This window comes from Terrapene carolina, unplaced genomic scaffold (assembly GCF_002925995.2).
Source record: "Terrapene carolina triunguis isolate 2854851 unplaced genomic scaffold, T_m_triunguis-2.0 Scaffold58, whole genome shotgun sequence".
Taxonomy (NCBI): Eukaryota; Metazoa; Chordata; order Testudines; family Emydidae; genus Terrapene; species Terrapene triunguis.
In genome coordinates this window covers 722,020-748,552 of record NW_020664409.1, presented here as the reverse complement: position 1 = coordinate 748,552, position 26,533 = coordinate 722,020, and positions in this window count along the sequence as shown.

Here is a 26,533-nt window from a genome sequence, read left to right as displayed (position 1 = left end):
GGCTTACATGGGCGTTTACGGACATAGGTGCGGTGTTTCAATTGACAAACATTGACGTCCCTCATTAGTTCTCCCTCACCAGTCACTTAGACACAGATTATCATCTTATCTGACACAAAGAGACTCTGTTGCACAGTTATATGTGTGATTAAATAACAGTGTCAGGAGGAAAAGTCATCTCCATGGTCTCATTTTGGATTATGGATCATTAAATCAGTATCTTAACCTATTCTTCTCCCAGACTAGGTACATACAGTCCCAGGACTGTTCAGTAATTCAGAGTAACTAGCACCAAGAATTTGCATCTACTCCCGGAAACACTATAGACAATCACAGTGTAACAGGTCTCAACTCTATTAAAGCAAAAGGGAAAATCACAGCAACGGGGCAAAACATATCACACATCTCCTAAGCCAAGTAAAACTGTGCTGAGTTGACCTCTAGCAACATCAAGCATTGCAGAAGGAACAAATTTTAGATTACATACATGTAAAAAATGCATTTAAGCAGACAATTCATTGATGTGTGCTATGAGTCTCCTAATAAGCACCTGCGGTTCTGGCTTTTAAATGTAACTAACAAAGAATATATTACTTGCAAGCCATGTCTTTTTATCTTGCTGCAGGTAATAAACAAAGGATCTGCAGGAAATGTGAGCAAGGGGTTTTCAGGTGTCTGACATTAAGGGTTGCTTTATATTGAGGGCCATATTGTGACTGACTCTGCATGACTGTGTGCAAGGAGCCTTCTTCCCCTCCCCTTGCAATCCTGACCACCTGCAATGTATGTGGAAGCACCAGCACAGCACAAAGCTAGCTCCAGCAGAGGTGCTTGCCATCTCAAAGGAGGAGGGAATGAGATGGGGACATGACCATGGAGTTACCCAGAAATCCCCCTGGTGTTCCTACTACAATATGGAGTCTCTGCATCCCCGATTGCAGAGCAGTGCATTAAAGATACAGTCTAGTCCATATTGTTTGACAATTGTGCAATGGTAGGCAGAACACTGTCACTGTTTGGCTTCTAAGTGAGGTGTGGACAATTCATTGATTGAGCACAGTAATTCTCATGTGTCTCTGGGAGGTGAGGATTTGTTCATTTCTGAGTGCTGGTGTGAGGATCACACTGGTAGACATTTTCCTGTAATTAATGCTGGATTACATTTTTCACAAGCAGTCAAGTGCCAGCCCAATTTCCTGGTGCCTTGGAGGGCTTGTCCTCCATGTATTGTCTGGAGTCAGCTGGACAGTTGGACTTCATCCAGACAGGCTAGAATTTTGTCCACTGTTGTGTCTCCCATGAAGGGGGAGGACTATTGAATTGAGTGAGTCAAAACATCTGGAGTGCACTTATTATTAAAGACCTGTTGGTTCAGTAACTGATGACATCTGAAGATATTGTGGACAAAAACAGCTAAACAGCAGGGACCAGATTGTGACTATCGCCTACACAGATGCACAAGGGAGGTGGAGAGCACAAGAAAATTCCTCCCTTGCACATCTTGCAGCTTGAACAGCCATAGCTACAATCCATGTTCAATCTCCTGAAATGGTGCTAGCCAACCAAAAGAGGGTGAGGAGGAGGTGAGGCCCAGGCCCTAAGCTCGCTCCACACCACCCAGCAGAACTGGCTGGTCAGACAAGGGAGCACATACTGTGCCCTCAGTCACACAAGATGGGTGCATCAGGGGGCAGATTCCTCCTGCATGGTTGGGAATTCCAGAAGCTACTGCACCCCTCTGAGACACACGCCTCCAGACGCTCTGCCTGGGGTGAAGCAACTGTGCACTACCCTCTGTCCAGAGCTCTGGCTCATAATTACCAGAGAGTCCACAGAGCTGATAAGAAGAAGAGAGTTTCACACTTCTGGGCCAAATTCATCCCTAGTGTGACTCCGCTGAAATCAAGGGAGCTACACCAGTGGTGGTTTGCTCCACTGTAATGTCCAGTTAGTGTTAGAATCAGTATTAGTAGGAAGAACAGGAGTACTTGTGGCACCTTAGAGACTAACAAATTTATTAGAGCATAAGCTTTCGTGGGCTACAGCCCACTTCTTCGGATTTGTTATTGGTTTCTTTCTTAGCTTGTCATGTGTACATGTATCTCTGTATGCTGGGCTAAATTAATCTTTCTTGTTTATGCTATTCTTGGAGTGATGCTACTTCAGAGCAATCCAGCACTTGTGAGAAACAGCTGTGACAGGCCCACCCAAGAATATGGATGGGAAAAGGCTAAAATGCAAAGAGGGGAAGCAAGCTGAGGCATGGTGATTAGATCCAGCATACAGAGGAACCTAAGAATTGCCATCCTCCTGGCCCAGACTAGCTGTTCATCTAGACCAGTATCCTGTCTCCCACAGTGGCCAGTGCCATGGGCTTCAGAGCTCAGTTCAAGGATGTCTGTGAGAGTGCATGACAGAATTCAAAATAATTTCTGTTTCAAGAGGAAGAAAAGAACAATTTTCCCTTTTTTTGTATTTGTTACTTTGAAACTACCTGAAATACAACCAAAAAGTCTCCAGCCCAGCAATCCAGAGAAGCCTGAATCCTTCAAATCCCATGGCTGGGTGGCTCTGAGGAACCACATGGTACACTAAAAACATAGGTTGCTGCAACTGCAAGTCTCTGTTTACTCTGAGGCTGCCACATTGAAACTGAGCTCTTCCTGAGCCATTTCACTGTGAGAAGCTCTTTCAGATGGAGAGGGATTGCCAAGTGCTCAGTCAGCAGTCAGTCTCAGTCTCAGGATTGAATGTAGCTGTCCTGAGAGCTCTGATCATTCTCGATAAGCCATACCCATGTGTAAGTGAAATACCTTCTGGGCAAGCCAGCTCCCATGTATTCTTTTCAAAGTTACACTGGAGCAGAGCCTTTAAAGGGACACGCCTTTATCCTGGGGAAGGAGCAGCAAGTTCCCCTCTAATGTCTTTTGCACAGCTTCCAGCAATGAGGTTTGCTTTCTCACCAGTTAGCACTGGGTGTGGAAGGCAGGCAGCTTCCACCCTTCCCTATCCCTGCTCTCGATAAAATGAAAATCCTCCACTTTCTAGCGCAGGTAGCAGCATGCACTGTGGGTGTTGCTTGCTTTTGTTCTAGAAGTGATACATTTAAGGTAATTAGCAGTTAGCCAAACAGAAAACACGAGGTAATATTTTTATAGGGGCTACTAGGCTGTGATTATATAAAAGGCCAGGATGCAAGTTGCTTGGAGAAAACAGAGCTTCCCTCAGCTAGGGGTAAACTTTCCTCCTTCATTCCAAACTAAAGAAAATATCTGCATTCCCTCCCCTCCCCATCACATGACAGAGTAGCAGCCCCACCACTGTATTGCAAAAGAGTGGAAAAAATACTTGCCATTCCCCACTCACACCCATTATCTCCTCCTATGTGTTCACCGCCTTTGAAAACTGTATATGACTCCCTGGCTTGACAATCAAACAAAGCAGGATTGTTCTGGTGTAAAATATATCTACACTAGTACAATGAGATACATTTGAGAGCAATACTTGTACCTAATAATGTATACAATCGGCCCCCAGAGGTGGTGCTGATAGCCAGACTCCATTGAGAAGGCAGAGGGTTATGTACAATGCATTAGAAGTCAAAAAACAGACTTGTGGGTTCACAGTGCATTCTGACTTTTTAAGGGAATAATTTCACTCAGTGAAACTCAGACAAATGGAAACCCTTTCCCCAGAATGGTGTGACTGCTATATTAAAGTAAGTAGATCGTAATGGACTAGTTGTAATACCAATCAAGAGACAGAAAGTCCCCACCACCTCCTGCATACAGACAGCAAGCAGAAGAGATGTGCCAGGGATGCATTTAGAAATTTTAGATGATGCACTACCACAGAAAATGGGGCAAGGCAAAGAAAGAAAGAAAGAAAAGGAAAGTGGGTATTGGACTGAACTGGGGTACCACATGCAATCATCCCCTTGTAGTATGTGTACGGGACAGGGGACTGACTCAGTGGTGAACAAAGGAAAGCCTCCCTGCTTTCAGAACGAGGAGTACTTGTGGCACCTTGGAGACTAACAAATTTATTTGAGCATAAGCTTTCATGGGCTAAAACCCACTTCATCGGATGCACACAGTGGAAAATACGGTAGGAAGATATATATACACAGAGAACATGAAAAAATGGGTGTTGCCATACCAACTATAACAAAAGTAATCAATTAAGGTGGGCTATTATCAGCAGGAGAAAAAAAACTTTTGTAGTGATAATCAGGATAGCCCATTTCCAACAGTTGACAAGAAAGTGTGAGTAACAGTAGGGGGACAATTAGCATGGGAAAATAGTTTTTACTTTGTGTAATGACCCATCCACTCCCAGTCTTTATTCAAGCCTAATTTAATGGTGTCCAGTTTGCAAATTAATTCCAATTCTGCAGTTTCTCGTTGGAGTCTGTTTTTGAAGTTTTTTTGTTGGAGTATTGCGATTTTGAGGTCTGTAATTGAGTGCCAGGGAGGTTGAAGTGTTCTCCAACTGGTTTTTGAATGTTATAATTCTTGACGTCTGATTTGTGTCCATTTATTCTTTTGCGTGGAGACTGTCCGGTTTGGCCCATGTACATGGCAGAGGGGCATTGCTGGCACATGATGGCATATATCACATTGGTAGATGTGCAGATGAATGAGCCTCTGATGGTGTGGCTGATGTGATTAGGTCCTATGATGGTGTCAAGACATCAAGAATTATAACATTCAAAAACCAGTCGGAGAACACTTCAACCTCCCTGGTCACTCAATTACAGACCTCAAAGTCGCAATACTCCAACAAAAAAACTTCAGAAACAGACTCCAACGAGAAACTGCAGAATTGAAATTAATTTGCAAACTCTGCTCTGACCCAATGTGTGAACAAGAGCAACAACTCTCTTTGCCCATGCCAACTCTGTTGCATCATCTCCTGTGATGAGAATGCCAGAGATATGATGAGGATGATCCCAACTGACCATAGGCTGCTTAGTCTCTGGGATCTCAGGTCACTTCACACATTATTGGTTTCAGAACAAGAAATACAAGAATCAAAAGAAGCAGGTTTTCCAGCGGTTAGAGCAGGGGCCTGGAGGTAAGGAGAAATGGATTCTACTCCTGGCTCTGTTGCAAACTGACACTGTGGCTTTGAACCCCAATGTTCAAGCACTTATACACATCTGGAAACAAAAATGACCCTTTGGACAAAAAGTTCCAGCCTCGTATGGTTAATAAAGTGCCCGTTGCCCCGTTGCAGGGATCCGGGCCTCACCCTGGTGTCCTGGCCAAGCCCCAGCTCGGGGATTCCATTCCACACCTTCTGCATTCTCAGCTGGGTCCAGTCCTCCTCCTCATTTCTTGCCCTTTCAAACAGCTGCTGTGTCCCAGGCCAGTGGTGGGGGAAGGGATCCCTTTATATCCCACACCCGGTGACATAGGGGCACCAGGAGGTGGGGATTAAGGGGCAGTTTATTTTTTAAAACAGTATAGTCAAGAAGATTGCACCTTTGACGTTTATGGCCTTGTGGCTAAGACATTAGACTAGGACTTAGGAAATCTGGGTTCACTTCCTGGCTTTCTGTGTGACTTTGGGCAAGTCATTTAATCACTCTGTGCCACCATTCCCCATCTTTTATATGGGGATAATAACACTTCCTTTCACCCATCCTTAGTCTGACATGTCTATTTAGACTGTAAGTGCTTTGTGGCAGGGACTGTCTCTATCTGTGTGTTTGTACAGCAATGACCACAATGGTGCACCAATCTCACTTGAGGCCTCTAGACATTGTCAGAAAACAAAGAAATAATGGTTACAATAAGTGTTTATATTACATCCTTCAGAGAGGTTGTGTTTTCACCCAAGGTTATAGCTGGGGTCAGTGAGGCACAAAGAGGTTAGGACCAACATTTTAAAACTTGGATGCCAAACGTGAGGCATCCATATTTAGGCCCCTAAATAAATGGCCTGGTTTTCAGAGATGCTGAGCACCCAGCATCTGCCATTGAGAGTTATGCAGCTAAAAATTAGTGCAACAGTTTTAAAACTCTTTAGAAAACTGGTCACTTCCCAGGCCACAAACCATGATGTGTTAGCGCCCTGTGGTGGTATGATCCATTTCCCACTATCTGAAGGGGGAGTTGAAATGGAAGGGGCTCATCTCCGCCTGCCTGCAAAGAAGAACTTGCAGAATACCTTATCTTTATCCCACAGTATGAGGTACTTGCAGCCGCAGCGTCATCCTCCACTTCTGCCAGCAGAGTAGTGCCCATGGTGGGAGCCATCTGTGGCACTTTTAGGTACCCAGCGGAGCTCTACACCATTAAAAAAAAAGTAACAGGACTAAAAAAAAATGGAAAACGATGGAATCCACAGCTTCTGCAAAGGTTGTGACAAACTTACCAGCTTAATGATTTCACAGCAAATCTGGGGGAAACATTATTATTAATTATTTGTATTCCAGTAGTTCCTATAGGCCAAAACTGGGATCATGGCCCCATTGTGCTAGGCGCTGCATGTATAATAGTAAAAGACCACACTTCCTATTCTAAAGACTTTACAAGCTAAATAGGAAAGCGAGATGCCGGGTGGAAGAAAGGAAGCATCACTACCTTCATTTTTACAGATGAGGCACTGAGGGAGAAAAAATCACTTGCCCAAGATCACACAGTCTGTTGTAGAGCCAGGACTTGAACCTAAACGTCCTGAATCCAAGCCTACTGCTGTAATCACAAGACCAGTCTTCCTTTTTCCAGCCCAGCATAAATACCTGATTTGCATGAACCAAAGGGGCTATTGTGCACATAAACTTGGCATGCACATATATATGTGAGCAATTGCATCCAAATACTGTAAAAGCCTGGCCCATAATTTTCCTACACTGTACTATGCTGATTGCAGCTCAGTATTCTCCTAGAATATGATACTAACATTATGACTTTGTTGTTTGCTGAAGGTGCTATATACACTTGGTAACTTGCCCATGAAGGCTCTGGTTATGTAGTTGCTAATACAAATCCCAAAAGCCAACTAAAATGATTATTACCATCATGGTAATGCTGTGTCCAATTTCAAATAATGCAGAGTCCTTCTGCCGCCTGCATGCTGATTAATAACACTGTAATTATACCTGCCACTGACTGAGTTCTACACAGAGCTCATCATTGGATATCACAGTTTGGCAATGCCCTGAGAAACCCAGGCCCCTTCCAGCAATCAGTGGGAGCAGCTGCAGTCCCAGTGAGTAATATTTCCATCAGATTAAAAATAAAACACTCCAGCAGAGCTGCCTTTGATTCACCCATAAACAAACCTGCTTTATCTCTCTTTCTCCAGCCTCAGCCCCTTCTCCCCACATAAACACAGAGAAGTCAGAGGATGAGATAAAAGAACTGCACATTCCATAGTCCAGTCAAGCTTCTGAGTCAGGACACCATGCTCGGGAAAATGATATCTGAAGTACAGACAGGACACCAAGGGCATCAGAGTTTCAGTGACAAATCCAGTTTCTTTCACTAAGATATAGCTGTCAGGAGTGAGGGGAAATAACATTATTAGGGCAGTTAATTAATCGCAGTTAACTCCCGCGATTAACTCAAAAAAATTAATCGCAATTTAAAAAATTAATCATGATTAATCACACTGTTAAACAATAGAATACAAATTGAAATTTGTTAAATATTTTTGGATGTTTTTCTACATTTTCAAATATATCGATTTCATTTATATCACTGAATACGAAGTGTACAGTGTTCACTTTATATTATTTTTTATTGCAAATATTTTCACTGTAAAAAAACAAACAAAAGAAATAGTATTTTTCAATTCACCTCATACAAGTACTGTAGTGCAATCTCTTTATCATGAGAGTGCAACTTACTAATGTAGGTTTTTTTGTTACATAACTGCCAGGGCCGGCTCTGGCTTTTTTGCCGCCCCAGGCGAAAAAGCCTCCGGCCGCCCCCCCCCCCCCCCCCGGGGGGGGGGGGGGGCGCCGGCCCGGGGGGGGGGGGGCCGGACCCCCAGCGGGGGCCCCGCTCTCCCCCCGGCGGCCGGGGGAAGGGCGCCAGAGGGGAGAGCGGCCGGAGCCCTGGGAGGAGGGCGGCGAGCCCCGGCGGGGGCTCGGCTCTCCCCCCGGCGGCCAGAGCACCGGGGGCAGGGCGGCGAGCCCCTGGCGGGGGCTCAGCTCTCCCCCCGGCGGCCAGAGTGCCGGGGGCAGGGCGGCGAGCCCCGGCTGTGGCCCCGCTCTCCCCGGCGGCCGGAGCGCCGCGCCGCTCCCCTCCAGCTGCCGCCCCAAGCACCAGCTTGGGTGCCTGGTGCCTGGAGCCGGCCCTGATAACTGCACTCAAAAACAGAACAATGTAAAACTTTAGAGCCTATGAGTCCACTCAGTCCTACTTCTTGTTCAGCCAATCGCTAAGAGAAACAAGTTTTTTTACATTTACGGGAGGTAATGCTGCCCTCTTCTTATTTACAATGTCACCTGAAAGTGAGAACAGGCGTTCGCATGACACTGTTGTAGCTGGCATTGCAAGATATTTACGTGCCAGATGCGCTAAAGATTCATATGCCTCTTCATGCTTTGGCCATCGTTCCAGAGGACATGCTTCCATGCCGATGACGCTCATTAAAAAAATAATGCATTAATTACATTTGTGACTGAACTCTTTGGGGGAGAATTGTATGTCTTCTGCTCTGTTTTACCCTCATTCTGCCATATATTTCATGTTATAGCAATCTTGGATGATGACCCAGCACATGTTCACTTTCACTACAAAATTGACAAAATGCAAAGAAGATACCAATGTGAAATTTCTAAAGATAGCTATAGCACTCGACCCCCAAGATTTAATAATCTGAAGTGCCTTCCAAAATCTGAGATGAGGTGTGGAGCATGCTTTCAGAAGTCTTAAAAGAGCAACACTCCAATGCGGAAACCACAGAACCCGAACCACCAAAAAAGAAAATCAATCTTCTGCTGGTGGCATCTGATTCAGATTATGAAAATGAACATGCATCAGTCCACACTGCTTTGGATCTTTATCAAGCAGAACCCATCATCAGCCTGAACGCATGTCCTCTGGAATGGTGGTTGAAGCATCAACGGACATAATCTTTAGCGCATCTGGCATGTAAATATCTTACAGCGCTGGCTACAACAGTGCCATTCAAATGCCTGTTCTCACTTTCAGGTGACATTGTAAACAAGAAGCAGGCAGCATTATCTTCTGCGAATGTAAACAAACCTGTTTGTCTGAGCGATTGGCTGAATAAGAAGTAGGACTGATTGGACTCGTTTAACAGCGCAGTTAATCGCTATTAATTTTTTTAATTGCTTGACAGTCCTAAACATTATCAATAGTTTTATAACTGTTATTATCTATAGATGCTTCAAGCCAGTCCCCATTTCTGTTTACACCATTCTCAGAGATGCTGTGGTGTCATTCCCTGATGTCACAGTGGACTGTCCTTTTCCTCTGGAAGGCCATATGTTCAATGTGAAAGAAAGTGGAGTTTTCAACCGGGTAGGGTGTAATTCGTGTTGCACTGCTATTAATTCACAACGACCTTGGGGCAGCAGCGCATACCCTTTTGCCCATGAATCTTGATTACTGTACAGTGGATTCCACTTATTAGCAACCGCTCAGTTCCCAGCAAAAAGATGCCATTATCCAGAACTTGTTATCAATAAGCAGAAGGCACGTTTGTGGGGCTGCAGTGAGGGAAGGAGGCACAGGGACGTACCGAGCTTACCCTCTGGTGCCAGGGCAGGACACAGCCCAGAGAGCACAGGGAGAAGTACCATGCAACCTGACTGCAGTTGGGGGATTTCTTCCCAAAAAAAGTGTTAGTAAGTGCCATGTATGTTGTCAATGTCCGAATATCATTAATATTAAAGCCAGTGGGGTGGAATTGGTTCCCTGCAAAATGCTTTTATTAAGCAAAAGTTGTTAATACTGGGATTTCTATTAAGTGGAATCTACTGTAATTCCCCTTTCTTGAAGTGCTGAGTAGGGCTGGTCAGTTCTTACAGCAGAATTGCTCACTGGTTTGAGCTAGCATGATCATCTCATGTCCACCCTCCATTCCTTATATGGACTGGTTGCAGCGATTGGCTTAAAACTAGTAGTATTGGTTTTAAAAGACTTTTGGGGGGGGGTTGCCCCACCCTACTTTTGAGACGTGCTCCATAAACCTTGTATTGCTGAGTAGCTGCACTTACACACCGCCTGCTGTTTAGAGTTCCCACCCAGCTGTCTAGTGTCAACAGGTAATCATGCTGTTGCCATGGTGAGTCTTGCTGCATGGAATTTGCTCCTCATAAAATCAATTTCATTTGATGCCTCTGGTGTCTCCCCCTGAAATCCATCTAATTAGGTGCCTCCCCTCAAAACTTTTTATTGCCAAGGTGTTGGTACAATGACGCTCAGTCCTATATTTATGACCATCTCTGTCAGTGCCTTTCCCTTTTCAAACTGGATTATTTGCTCCTAATCTTATAAATCAGATTCTTAGCTGGTGACTGCAGTGGATCTACACTAATTACACCAGCTGAGGACCAGGCTAATAGGTGTCTATATTTTAACTGGGTGGTATTTTATGGTGTTTTTATTTTATTGCATTTGGTTAGTATTCTGTTGTGTAGCTATCTGTGTGTTTTGGCTACAAAGGATATGATATAAAAATAAAATTATTATTAATTATTATTTACATTGCCAGAACACCCAAAATGTGCTAGGCATTATACAGACACAGTCCGTGCACTGAAGCCATCTAAAAAGACTAAAACTACAAACAGAAGTAAGAAGGGAAACAACATAAAAACAAGGTGGTCAATGTAATGACTAGGTGAGTTTTGTTTGGTCAATTGTCCTGGCTACATTTCAGCTGTAGCTCTGTACATTTAAATTCTTGAACAGATACATTATTTTTCACTTGTCCTCAACTATTATGTGGTTGACTGTTCTGAGTAAAAATGTGCACCATGTTCCACCCCAGAAATGGCTGCATTTAAATGGTTAATGAAAGATTCTGCCTCTTGTGAGTTACAGTAAAGATTCTATTCCATTTTACTAAGCCCAATAGTAGTATTGAAGAGCCCATTATTATCATCAAAATTCTATACAGTATGTAGGAGGGATGGGCAAACCATGGGGAGTTTGGAATTTGATTTGGTCTCATCCACAAAACTCACAATATCAGATGAGGTTTGGGGAAAAAATCTTCTATTTTAAAGCCACTTCTTCCACAGCAGGATACAAGTAAATCCAACTGATCTTCTCTTTGCTGACTGCCTTTCCTGACCAGAGTTGATCAAGTGGTAATTCTAAAAACTGAAGTTTGTGATAGAAATAGAAACTGACCATCAACTGCAGCAGTCTTAGTAGAGACCATTATAATACACCACTTTCTTTGGGCCCAAGGCAGCAAAGAGTTGAACACCATCAATTCCAACTTTTCTTCAGATGGATTTAAAAGGCAATCAGCACCTCACAACAGATGTTCAGCACCATATAGGATTGGGCCCTATATAATTAATCTTAAATTCCTTCATACACCTTCTTGTCTAGAAAATTAATCTGGGAAGGTGCTAAGTGCCTCCTATGAGGTGCATTGGCCCATCAATGGCCCTTGGGCCCCACATGAATAGCTACATAATTAAACCCAGAATGTGTGTGTATAATGGGGATAATAATTCTTCTCTTCTCCTCTCTCTTTAGATTGTAAACTCTTCAGCACAGGGACTGTCTCGTGTATGTACAGTGCCTAGCTGTGACAGTCTGTACCCCTATATTCACCCCTTTTACAAGACTATGATAAATTTTGTACAAAGTATGCCTTGTGAGGTATCATTTGAAAACTCATAATTTGCTGACCATTATTGTCCTGGAAAATATGTGTGGCAACATTATATGTAAATTTATAAGATTCTACTCTATGAGAATAGGGGATTACTGTATGCCAGGAAGGAGACTGTTCTAGGTTTGATTTTGACAAATAGGTAGGACTGGTTGAGAATTTTAAAGTGGAAGGCATCTTAGGTGAAAGTGATCATGAAATGATATTGTTCATGAGTCTAAGGAATGGTAGGAGGGAAAACAGAGCAATAAAGATAATGGATTTCAAGAAGGCAGACTTCATCAAATTCAGGGAGTTGGTAGGTAAGATCCAATGGGAAGAAAAAAGGAGAAAAACAGTTCAAGAGAGTTGGCAGTTTTTCAAAGAGACATTATTAAGAGCACAAGAGCAAACTATCCCACTGTGTAGGAAAGATAGGAAGCATGGCAAGAGACCACCCTGGCTTAACCAGATCTTCAATTATCTGAAACTCAAAAAAGAGTCCTACAAAAAGTGGAAAGTAAGTCAAATTACAAAGGATGAATATAAACAACACAAATATTTAGGGACAAAATTAGAAAGAAGGCCAATGCACAAAACCTGATTAAACTAGCTAGAGATATAAAGGGTAACAAGAAAACATTCTACAAATACATTAGAAGCAAAAGGAAGACCAAGGACAAGGTAGGCCCATTACTCAATGAGTGGGGGAAAACAATAACAGAAAATGTGGAAATGGCAGATGTGCTAAATGACTTTTTTGTTTCAGTTTTCACCAAAAAGGTTAGTAGTGATTGGATGTTTAACACAGTGAAAATGAGTTAGGGATCAGAGGCTAAAATAGGGAAAGAACAAGTTAAAAATTACTTAGACAAGTTAGATGTCTCCAAGTCACCAGAGCCTAATGAAATACATCTTAGAATACTCAAGGAGCTGACTGAGGAGATATCTGAGCCATTAACGATTATCTTCGAAAAGTCATGGAAGATGGGAGAGATTCAAGAGGACTGGGGAAAGGGCAAATATAGTGCCAATCTATTAAAAGGGAAATAAAGACAACCTGGGGAATTACAGACCAATCAGATTAACTTCTGTACTCAGAAAGATAATGGAGCAAATAATTAAGCAATTTGCAAACACCTAGAAGATAATAAGGTGCTATAACAGCCAGCATGGATTTGTCAAGAACAAATCATGTCAAACCAACCTGATAGCTTTCTTTGACAGGGTAACAAGCCTTGTAGATGTGGAGAAGCAGTAGATGTGATATAGCTTGACTTTAGTAAAGCTTTTGATACTGTCTTGTTGTTGATGACCTTCTTATAAACAAACTAGGGAAACACAACCTAGATGGAGCTACTATAAGGATGCATAACTGATTGGAAAACAGTTCCCAGAGAGTAGTTATCAGTGGTTGACAGTCATGCTGGAAGGGCATAACAAGTGGGTCCCGTAGGGATCAGTTCTGGGTCCAGTTCTGTTCAATATCTTCATCAATGATTTAGATAATGGCATAGAGAGTACACTTATAAAGTTTGTGGATGATACCAAGCTTGGAGGGGTTGCAAGAGCTTTGGAGAATAGGATTAAAATTCAAAATGATCTGGACAAACTGGAGAAATGGTCTGAAGTAAATAGGATGAAATTCAATAAGGACAAATGCAAAGTACTCCACTTAGGAAGGAACAATTAGTTGCACACATACAAAATGGGAAATGACTGCCTAGGAAGGAGTACTGCGGAAAGGGATCTAGGGGTTATAGTGGACCACAAGCTACATATGAGTCAACAGTGTAACACTGTTGCAAATAACCCAAACATGGGGAGTGTTGTAAGCAAGATACAAGAAGTAATTCTTCCACTCTACTCCATGCTGATTAGGTCTAACTGGAGTATTGTGTCCAGTTCTGTGCCCCACATTTCAGGAAAGATGTGGACAAATTAGAGAAAGTCCCGAGCGGAACAACAAAAACGGCTAAAGGTCTAGAAAACATGACCTATGAGGGAAGATTGAAAAAATTGGGTTTGTTTACTCTGGAGAAGAGAAGACAGAGAGGACAGGATAACAGTTTTCAAATACATAAAAGGTTGTTACAAGGAGGAGGTAGGTAAATTGTTCTCATTAACCTCTGAGGATAGGACAAGAAGCAATGAGCTTAAATTGCAACAAGGGAGGTTTAGGTTGGACGTGAGGAAAAACTTCCTGTCAGGGTAGTTAAGCACTGGAATAAATTGTCTAGGGAGGTTGTGGAATCTTCATAATTGGAAAAAGCAACAAAGAGTCCTGTGGCACCTTACAGACTAACAGATGTATTGGAGCATAAACTTTCATGGGTGAATACCCACTTCGTCAGACGCATGTGCTCCAATACATCTGTTAGTCTGTAAGGTGCCACAGGACTCTTTGTTGCTTTTTACAGATCCAGACTAACACAGCTACCCCTCTGATACTTGTTCATCATTGGAGATTTTTAAGAGCAGGTTAGACAAACACCTGTCAGGGATGGTCTAGATAATACTTAGTCCTGCCAAGAGTGCAGGGGACTAGATTAGATGACCTCTCGAGGTCCCTTCCAGTCCTATGATTCTATTACATTACTGAGACATGTTCCAAGTTTAGAAAAGCAGCCACAAACCAGTTTCTCAGAGACAAAAGGCAAACTGACGCCTCAGCCAGGTGTCAACAAAATCAAATGAGCTATCACCTGGTTAAGTGGCCATTCTTTGGCAGGAAAGAGAGTGTGAGCAAGAAATCTACGTTTTCACAAAAAACAGCTTGAGGTTCCCATCAACGTGGACTTTGTGTCTCCTGAACTCAGCTGGAAATGATTCTCAAAAGAGAACTATACAAAAGCAGAACAGACACCCCAAAACATCCCTCCCTTTCTCTCTATCCAAAGCAGCCACAACACCTGAAGAAAAGAGACAGCTTTGAACTGAGGAGGGATCCTGTCTGAGATTCAGACAGTAAGCTTGCTGAATCATGTGGTGAGAGAGATTTTTGTTTTGAATTCACTTAGCTTGTTAAGTGAAGTATTAGTTGTGTTTTACTTTTACATTTCCTTGTAACCAATTCTGACTTTTATGCCTCATTACTTCTAATCACTTAAAATCTATCTTTCTGTAATTAATAAAATTGTTTTACCTAAACCAGTGTGTTTGGACTGAAAGGTTTAGGAAACTTCATTTGAAATAATAGGATTTGTGAGTATCATTTTCTACTAATAAAATGACAGACTTTATATGAGCTTGTACTGTCCAGAAGGAGAGAGCTGAGCAGGACAAGACATATTTTGGGGGGCAAGTCCAGGAGTGGGAATTTGCTGGCAGTGCCCTGCAGTGTAATTCAGGAATGGCTGGCCATAGCACTCATACAGTATAGCTGGGAGTGATTTACATGCTGGAGACTGTGTGTGAGCAGACCAGGAGTGGTTGCTGTCACAGTGAAGTAGTGTAAAAGACACCCCATGTTGGAGAAATGGTGTGACACAGCTGTTCAATAGTCCAGATTGTACCCTGGGTAATGTCACACTAGCAACTGAGCTCTTGATCTTGGTTGGTACCTCAAGGTACTACCCTAATGCAAATAATACTAAACAGTATGGCATTTATGAAAGGAGGAGGAGGTCCTGTTGTTTGTGTTTATTATGAACTCACACTTGAACCATGTGCAACACAACTGGCAGCTGTGGTTTCACAGAGCCTTATGGAAAGAGCATGGCTAGGTGGTACCAGCAGTAAGTGCTTCCTGCTGGAATGCACGGGCTCCCTCCCAATCTCATTATGGTTAACAGTGGAATAGTCTCTATCAGTCACCTCCAGGCCCTTTGGAGGGAGTGATGGTCAGAAACCTCTTTGTTTTGCCCCCCTCCCTCAGTGATATAATTCCTACTGAGAGAAGTATTTTTAATGGTTGAAAAGTTAGGGATTGTCTTTAAATTACCAGTCTTTCAAACCGGAAAAATATTATTAGCCCCCATATTGACCTCTGCTTCTGTAGAAATCCTAGATTGTCACTTTTAAACTACTGTATGAATGTGGTCAGCAGGATGTGACTTTGCTCCACACTGCTCCAGAATAAAAAGACACAAAACCCAGTTCATCTCTGGTGCAAGCAAGTACAGCTCCATTGAAGTAATGGGCAACTTGCTCATTCACTCTGAAAGTAGTAGTCTGGGAAGAATGAAAGCAAGATAGAAGAGGTGTGAGAACCACAGCGGATAAGCCCACACTGAAAGGAGGATCCTGGGTCCCCTTGACAGTTTCATTTTCCATAGAACTTAAGGAATTAATGGGAGGGAGGGTGTGACCAGGTCCTAGTGGGGAGCCAGCTGTGGTCACTCAATTAGAGTGAACTGCACAGAATGGGGCAGACAATCCCCATAAAGCTGGTGGATATTCCAATATTTAGATTCACCAAGCCAGCATAAAACAGCTTCTTTATTACCTTACTGGTTACTCAGAAGTCCAAACAACACAGTTCCCTTAAAGTGATCCAGCCTCACGCCTCCATCCAGGTACCCACATTAAATATGATGAAAATTTCTGTAAATCTTATTTCATCATATAAAAGAAAAGCTTCTACCAATCCCAAAGGATCAGACACATTACCTCCCAGGTTATTGAATATTCCAGCTCTTAACCCAAATACACAGCCAATTCTTATTAACTAAACTAAAATTTATTAAAAAAACAAGAGGGAGAGAGAGAGAGAGAGAGAGAGAGAGAGAGAGAGAGAGAGAGTATGGTTAAAAGATCACTATACATACAGACATGAGTTCAGTTCAATGAGGTTCAGATTCAAAGCACAGATGGTGAGCTTTGTAGTTGCAAAGAGTTCTTTCAGAAATAGTTCATAGGTTATAGTCCAGTGGTTCTCAAACTTTTGTACTGGTGACCCCTTTCACATAGCAAGTCTCTGAGTGTGACCCCCCCCTTACAAATTAAAAACACTTTTTTTATATATTTAACACTATTATAAATGCTGGAGGCAAAGCGGGGCTTGGGGTGGAGGCTGACAACTCACGACCCCCCATTTAATAACCTCGCAACCCCTGAGGGGTCCTGACCTCAGTTTGAGAACCCCTGTTATAGCCCAATGTCCAAATATCATATTCAGGGCGTACCTGCATAACTGGGACTTCAGTCTTGCGACTCAAACTTCCCCTGATGAAGCCTAAGCAGATCTGAGATGACAGAATCAGGAGCCACGGATTTTGTATACAATTTCATGTCTTTTGAGAAGTTCGAGTTCAAAAGGTAATTAGCATGACTTTGAAGGAGGTCCATCACCAGTACTTAGCTATAGAATTAACATAAGGAAATTTGCTTGTTCCTCCACCATTCACAGTACATTTCAAAGACAGATGAATACCAAGATATCCCGTGTTTACAATTCATTTAAATGATAGGATTTTTTTTTAATCTCTGAATTATCAGAAAACAGCATAGACAGGGACTGTTGATTACATAGTTGACCCTACTCATACATGTTTACACAAAAACGCAAACAGTATCTCCCCACATGTCTTTTGAGGGTTCTTTATTTTGCAGGATGTTTAACCCTTTCTGGCATGCATCACAGAGGGCTTGCAGAACATTATGCACCTCATTCAAATGAGATGCATATGTAAGGACTAGCCAATGTCTTCCTCTCCTGGCACAGAATTATTGATACTTTTCGCTGACACTGGGGATTAAGTTTGGATTTGGTACTGAAATCCATAGTACTGCAATCTCATGAGCTGGTCTCATAAAATTTCAACCCAAATGGCCTTAAACTCATAAGATCCCCTGACCTCACAGGACTGCTGCCATTTTGAATGGGGTAAATCTGTTTATCCTGTGCCAAAATCTCATGAGAATTGTTTTTTTGTGAGATTGCAGACACATCCAAACCATAATTGGAAAAGAGTCCTCTTCTACTTTTGGCACTGATTAGAATGTGTGTACAGCAAAGCAGGTGGGGGAGGAGCAAGGGGAAAGCTTCAGGGAAACTATTTTCTTATTCTAAAGCTCCTTGTTCAGTCTTAGAAGAAAGCGATCCTTTCTCTGATTCCCTGCCATTCTCACATGACAACAGTGGCACTAAAATAAAACCACTGGGCAGAATTTGGACTCAAATTGAGTTTCAAAGGGGTTTGAATTTGAGGTTCTGGTTTTTGTCCATCTCTAATAAAAAGAAAATGTGAAAAACAACCACACGTAGATTTATCAAGCTTTCCTCTTTCTCTCTCTGAATGGTGCCTGCTGGGTGTAGTCTTCATAAGTCAGATGCCATACATATAACATGTGCCGCTCAAGGCAGAGTACTTCATTTACTGCCATTCAAGTTAGCCAGGGCTGCAGTGCCAGCTCATCGAACAAGGCACAGGACAATAACGCTCGGGAAGCAGCTTCAGTTTCAGCAATTAATATAGCTTGGGAGACGCCTGTGCCTGAAGCACTTTTGTTACACTCCAAAAAGCTGCTGAGTGTGGCTGAATGGTGGATGACACGCAACGCTGTATATTATGTATTTTACACAAAAGGAGTTTGATCCAGGCCTCAATGGTGGACATGGGGGTATGCGGTCCTTCTTTCCTTAAAAACGCTGTATGGATTTTGATAGGACCAGGTTAATTACAAAGTAGTTTGTTTGCAAGCAAAGAAATTAGGGGCCTGATCTTGCCTTCCTTGGAGACTCCAAACTTCAATTGTCTTCATTAGTATCTAGGTATGATTCTGTGTTTTTAAGGGGGGGAAATGGTCGGGGGGGGGTTTCATTAAAAAACAAACAAAAACAGCGCACATATGCAAATGTAGGTCTTGGTTAGCTCACTGCAGTGATGCCCAGTTTCTGCAGCACACTTGCACAGAACTGAATGGGTAGGGGACAACATCCCTGAAACACACAGGTAGTGTTCCAAACCCCTCTACTCTCCTGTTTCTACAGGACAAATAAAATCATACGTGTAGCACTTCAGAGACTGAAAGGTTTCTTTAAACAAAAATCTCTTTGGGGAAGAGCGTTCTCACACTGCTCAACGGGGACTCCTCTGGCTGATGAAGGAAGTGGTACATAACTTCTTCAGCACCAAAGGCCCGGCTGCTTGTCAGGAGCCTGAAGTCGGCACCTAGTTTGTATACAAGCTTGCATACATTTACAAAATATTTCAATCAGTGAAAAATGCAGAGAGTTATTTTTTTATTTACCAAGCTCTGGAACCATGCAGAGCATTTTACAAATCACAGAGGCGAGTAGGAGAAAGGGAATCACTGGAAAGGCTGACACTGCTTCTTTGAAGCTATCAAAATCTACGGTCAGTTGCATCAGAAGTGCAAAATGCTGGAGGTTTCCATCAAAGGGAGCTTTGATTGTGCAAGGAATTCAGGATCAGCACCAACATCTAATACAGGGCCTGATCCAGTGTCCATTGGAGTCAATGGAAAGACTTCTCTCCACCACCTCATAGTGACTTCCAGGGGCTTTGGATGACAGAGAAAAAAAATGTAGAGGCATTAAATTGAAGTTAAATGGTTCCATGTCTTATGTGTTCAGCCACTGCTGACACAGAATGGCAAGAGCAAGAGGGAAAAGGTCATCTGCAATTCAAACAGATCACATTTTTTTGGGAGAAAAGGAAAACCACCACCTTTAGAAAAGGAAAACAAGCCTCCATGGTGCAGGCCCATGTGTGCAAGCTGACACGAGGTAGGTTTCACTTTACTAAAATTATTTTTAACCAACTTGCCTGCACCTGTCAGGGAGAAACTAACAACTTGCTATAATCACAGGGTTCCAGAGGGCAGTTCCTCCAGGAGCATATCTCACACCCAGCTCTGGGGGAGTTAGAAAGTCTTAATAAATACTATGTAACCAAAATAAGCCTAGAATGCAAGATCAAAGGCTTTACCCATCATTCCGACCCATGGGAATGCGGAGTGCAGCTGTGCACACGAAAGGGTTACACCCAAAACTGAAATACATATGCCAGCCAAGGTAGAAATGTTTGTTTCCAATCACAAAGATTCTTGCCTCCATCATCCATGTTAATATGTAGCAGTCTCTCCCTGATAACTTCCCATTATTTTCTTCCACTCTCTTGCAACTCATTTAATTTTTTACTGTGTCCGGAAGGTCGCTTTCTGTAGGATTGGTCCCAGGCAAAGCAAAACTGAAAAATATAATCCTACTGTCTCTGGATGATAGGCCTGCCAGTCCAGACATGCTCCTGAAAAGATCTAATTCCTCTGATTCAGGGCCAGCTTCCCTGCTCACCTCTCATGCGAAGAATGTGATGGCTTTCCAGTTTCTCACATACCAAGGACCCAATTCACAAAATCTCAAGAGGTTTTCCTCAGAATTTTCTTCACAAAGGAATTGTGTTTATAAGTAAAACAAGTTCACATTCCTCTCCCTCCCCAACCAGAATTAACTCTTCATTATGCTCCCCAATAACTGATCAAGTACAAAGGGATGGGGACACAGTTAGACATATATAAAAAGGTATCTCTGACTTAGACATGCAGGACCCGATCCTGCGAGGTGCTCAGCACCCTCCACTGCTATTGGGAGCACTCAGTTCCTCACAGAATTGGACCCTCCAGAGAATAATATTCATGAGATCTGAGGAGAAATGAAACAATAAACTGCCCTTTGAGGCTGCTAGTTAAATGCCAGAGGGAAGATGAGGCTTTGTTGATCCCAGAAGCCATTTGCTAGGAGTAGACTCAAACACCACAACAGTTCTTCCTAGTATAGATATTGAAAAATAAGAGATAAGATATTGCACCACAGATTATTTTGCTTTCCTTGGGATAGTTTGGAAGTCTGCTGCTGTCTTATTAGACTTTCCAGTGATGTCAGTTTGGGGCATGGCTTTAGTGACTAATTGTTCAAGGGTGGGTTTAAAGGAGTATTTAATTGTTGCAGGGTGTGGCCAATATGGGAAAGTAGCATTATGAATGGATACACTCCAGAGCAGAGTCTGTTCTCAGTTACACCCTTGCACCTGATGAAGTCCCATATAATACTGGTTAACTCTTACTAACGCTACAGACCAAGTTCCACTCTTAGTTATACCTGGGCAACCTGACTTCAGCTACACAGAATTGCTTAGGTAGCCATGATTACATGTCAAACAATGTATGTTGTCACTGACAGCTGTGTAGTACATGTACATCTTAAATCTTAAAATGTGTGGCCACCAAGTTACTGCATCAGGCAGTGTTTGTAAAATAGGCAATTGCTGACTTCAGTGGGATTGCATGGGTGTAACTGTAATTTATGAGGGGATCATGAAAGAATCTCTGAACTGGAATATCAAGGGGAGCGCAGCCTTTACTGATGTTAATCTCCTTCTTCCTCCAACCACCTTTGCACTTTCCCCCTTGCTGTCCTTAATGCACTGACACAAAATCCTTAAAGAGAGCCATAAAGTTGCTCGCTACCTTATCCTCCTCCGAACTCCTCCTCAAAGCTCACTTCTGCCATCACGCCTACCAAACACTGCCAATTGATAATGGCTAGAATTAAACTGGGCATAGAGCTAGTCTGTGCAAAAACATGCTAGTATGGCTGTCACCTTGTCCTCCCTCGTCCCCATTCCCATCCATTTGTTTGTTCCAGCCAGGGGTTGTCTCTTGTCACTGACCAAGATTGTAAGTTCTTTGGAGGAGGGACTGGCTTTTTAATACTTGTACAGCAGCAAAGGACAATGGTCCCGGATTGTGTCCTCCACATGTTACTGTAATACAAGTGATAATAAATAATTAGCAGAGCTGAGTAAGAAAGACTGCACAGAGCCCGCTTTTCCAATTCCGTGCTCTCAGACTTTCATTTCATGAATCCCAAATTTACACATTTTTAAAACAGACCAAAAGGAAGCCATGTGTCCACTGATTTTAGTGTCTTTTCATCACATAGGAGCTGGAACTAGGGGTGCTGCCGTACCCCCTGGCTTGAAGTGGTTCCCATCATATACAGGGTTTACAGTTTGGTTCAATGATTCTCAGCAACGCCCCCTAAATACAAATTGTTCCAGCACCCCATTTCAATATTTATTTTATGATGCACTATGCTGCTTCTGACTGCAGCTTGGAAGCGCCTAAAGCACATGTGGTACAATCAGCATCTTTTACAGCGGTCATTGTTTTGCAAACGTTAACCTGATGCAATAACTTGAGGGCCACACAATTTAAGATTTAAGTCCAAAAGGCTGCTCTAACTTGCACCATCTACCTACGGTTCTAGATACACTTCAGCCAAGCACCCACTGCTGACCAAAGCGAGGCACCAGAGTACAGGGACAACTACAGCTGCTCTGTGCCACTAATGGATCTCCCTATGTAGGGGGATCTTCCCATGAGGCATCTCTTTTCCACACATACTCCCCCACCCGCACCCAAAGTACAGAACCTAAGGAAGTTCTCACCCCTGCACAGAATCAAGATGTGATTCAAATACGAAGCACTTTAAGTCACCCAGCAGCTGCATAGCCTGTTTCACTACCTTTCAGTCTCTGAATTCGGAATACCTCAGGTCACCCAGTCAGCCCAAAGAGCCCCGGCCCTCATCCATTGTTCCACAGCGGTACTCTGTGCTCCCTAAGCTCGCCACAAAATGTACTCATAAATGTATTTCAAAACAAATGAGGATCAGAGCAAAAAACCCTTTAGCTGTAGCTAATCTCTGCCAAGCACAATGTTCTTTCAGTGGTAAACAGTGTAACATGTAGATGGCTGTAGGGTATTTTAAGACAGCTGTGGTAAAAGTGTGGTCCCACACAAAGAACTGACTGGTCACATAGCACTGGCTTCTCCTCCTTTCTAGCTGTTAAATGGCACTGGAAATACATTACTCTCATTATTATATCATTACTATCTATTTTTCCTTGTGTGTAACTGCTGTCATTACCACAGGGTGTTCTTGGATCATCAGTGGGAGGGAAGATGGTCTAGGAGCCAATCTGTCCATTAAGATGTGGTCCACATTCTAAAAAAGTTTGAAAACCTCCATGTTAATATCTGTGAAACCAGCCTGCTGAGTTCAATCCTCTTTGAATGATTTTTTAAGTGTAAAATCAATTGGTTTTAAAATGTGTATATTGTAATTGCAGGGCTGCGTTTGTTTTACTTTTGGGGGAGATTATGGTTAAGTTCCCCCTCTACTTTATTATTTAGTGACTAAGCACTGAGATCACTATAGGGGGATAGCAATCACTGGGGCACATCATAACAGAAAAGACTGTTAAAGATATGATATTTTTCATCTTCTCCAGTCCTTTTTAATCTCATTGTCAGGCAACGTCCATTGAAGTCTGGAGAGAGAGAGAGAGCCCATAATTACCTCTCCAGAATGGCCCCTTCTCCAAATCCAAGTAAAAATTGTTTTTAAAGGAGCTGTGTAATTTTTTCTTCTGTTTACGTTAGTAACCGTGGCTGAGATTTTCATAGCTAACTAGGGATTTAGCCACACAACTCCCACTGAAATGGATTTCACGGAGAGTTGTGCCGTTACATCCCTTAATTGGCTCTGAAGATCTCAACTAGTATCTCCCCTGTACCCATGCTTGGGCCTCATCCTGATCTCAACGCCCATTACCCACACTGGGCGTTGAGAGTGCTGAGCACCTCACAGGATCAAGCGTTTGTTTATACTGTACCCACACTGTGCCATGGTTTCACTCCACTGTGGTGCTAGTGCTGCTGCACCAGAAGCAAGTCACTGCCCACACAGGGAGTGGCATCCCTAGCAAGCTGAAGCCACTCCAGAATTATTAAGTACGCCTCCTCCCTCCCTTCCCTTTACTTCACCTCCCACGTAATCGGCGGTCAAGCTACTCTGAAGGATGTGGCCATGAGAAGGAGACAGAGGTAGGATGAACCCGAAAATGGGGGTGGGGGGCGAGCAAGCAGGTGCTCATTGCATATGGGTAGATTAATGGAAAAGTAACTGAAACAAACAAGTACCACACACAAGTTACTGCAGCTCTGGGGGAATGGGACATTCTAGAGCAACAACATACAGGCTTTTCACAGGCTCTCTTTCATCTAGTTTTCCCATCCCCTGCAGTTGCCCCTTCACTTGAAACATAAGCATCATTGTGGCAGAGCAAGTTGTTTCTGGTATTAAAAATTATGGGAAAATAAGCCCACAAGTCATGCTTTTTTTATATAGAATCATAAAATACACTTTACATTTGCAAAGCTCCTTGTATCCCCCCAGTTCCCAAAGCATGGACAATCTCATATATGGAGATATACCTATCTCATAGAACTGGAAGGGACCCTGAAAGGTCATTGAGTCCAGCCCCCTGCCTTCACTAGCAGAGCTAAGTACTGATTTTGCCCCAGATCCCTAAGTGGCCCCCTCAAAGATTCAACTCACAACCCTGGGTTTAGCAGGCCAATGCTCAAACCACTGAGCTATCCCCCCCCCCCCGCAATCTACAGTCCTGAGCCTACTAACACATCTGCAAGGGAGTAACTTTATGCACAAGTAGCTTCATTAAACTCAAGGTTACTCACATGCATAAGTATTTGCAAGACGGGAACCCATACAGAGTACCACTAAGGATATTTCAACACTGCAGTTGGGAACGTGCTTCCCACCTCAGACAGACAGACACACACTAGCTCTGCTCAAGATATCTTGCTAAAAATAGCAGTGTAGCTGGGGGTGGCTCAAGCTAGCGGCCCGAGTGTGAACCCAGTGGGTCTTGGCAGGTTTGTCCTCAGGTGGTTAGCCTAAGCCGCCACCGACAATGAGGGGGGGGGAAATCTTCCCATGAGGCGTCTCTCTTTTTCACACACACTCCCCCACCCGCACCCCGACAATACTGTTATTTTTAGTGCGCTAGCTCAAGCGAAGCGAACATCTGTTTATCTACCAAGCGGGGAAGCACGCTCCCAGCTGCAGTGTAGGCATACCCTAAAAGTGCAGCCACCTCCTGTGTTGAAGGAAGCAAGCAGCCACCTGGTGTACAACATGCCAGGCAACAGTAGGACTAGGGAGGGAAGTGTTTGGTTGGGACAAACCTTTACTCTTATCAAACACAGCAGGGGATCTATAATGCTGCACAGGATGTTGCTTTTGAAGGTCTTATCTAAGACAGCCACCCCCAGGGATTGCATACAACTTGATTTTTAACTACACTTCTTTAAAAAATATATATATATTTTTTCCATTTTTAAATTAAATATTTTGTTAGGGAGCAGAAAATAAGTGCTGCAAAGAACAGATAGTTGAATGCTTGAGGTGGGTGTCACCTGTAACAGTTAATTGATGCTCTCGAAATAAGCAACAAAAAAATAGTAGCTGCTCCATGGCTAGTGATTACCATCAGTACTATGTACTTGCTGAAGCATGTGGTATGGAGATCACTTATTACTTAATTGCACAGAAAGCTACAGTTTGTACAACATGAATGTGGCCAGTCCTTGGACTGTCTTCTTTTGAATGAAGAAAAGACAGTTACCTTTTCCGTTACTGGTGTTCTGCAAGATGTGTTGCTCATGTCTATTCCACAATAAGTGTGCGTGCTCGCCACGTGCACCGATGCCGGACATTTTCCCCCTAGCAGTACCCATAGGGGAGCGCCCTAGCAAACCGTGGAGTGGCGCCTCCATGGTGCAGTATAAGGGGCGCTGCACGCTCCCCCCACCCTCAGTTCCTTCTTGCCAGACAACTCCGACAGAGGGGAAGGAGGGCGGGATGTGGAACAGACATGAGCAACACATCTCGAAGAACACCAGTTACGGAAAAGGCAACTGTCTTTTCTTCTTCGAGTGATTGCTCATGTGTATTCCACAATAAGTGATTCCAAGCTATATCTGTTGGAGGTGGGAAGGAGTTCACAAACTCTCGGGATGGAGCACAGCCCTGCCGAACCCAACGTCTTCCCTGATCTGGGAGACAATCGCATAATGTGAGGTGAACGTGTGAACTGAAGACCACGTGGCAGCCCTACAAATGTCCTGAACAGGGACATGGGCCAAAAAGGCAGCCCTAGTCAAGTGCGCCTTCACAATTGATGGCGGAGGGATTCCCGCCAGGTCATAACAGGTACGGATGCACAAAGTTGGAGAGCCGCTGAGTAGAGATCGGCCGACCTTTCATGCGCTCAGCCGAGGCGATGAACAGCTGCAAGGACTTTCTGAATGGCTTAGTCCGCTCCAGGTAAAAAGCCAGAGCCCGTCTCACATCCAGCGTGTGGAGGCGGTGCTCCTCACTGGACGCATGGGGCTTCGGGCAGAGGACCGGCAGAAAAATGTCCTGACCCATGTGATAGGCGGAAACCCCCTTTGGGAGGAATGAAGGGTATGGGCGGAGCTGGACCTGATCTTCATGGAACACCATGTACGGGGGGTCAGAGGTCAGGGCCCTGAGTTCCGAGACCCACCTAGCCAACGTGATCACAACTAGGAAGGCTACCTTCCACGAGAGGTGCGACCAGGAGCACATGGCTAGCAGCTCAAACAGGGGCCATGTGAGACGGGTCAACACCAGGTTTAGGTCCCACAGCGGGACAGGGGGCCTAACATATGGGAAGAGGTGATCCAACCCCTTAAGGAATCAGCCAGTCATAGCATGGGAGAATACCGTGTGGCCCTGCACCGGCGGACGGAAGGCCGATATGACCACCAGGTGTACCTTGACTGACGAGGGCACCAGGCCCTGGGCTCTAAAGTGAAGGAGGTAGTCCAGAATCAGCTGGATCGGGGCGGCCACCAG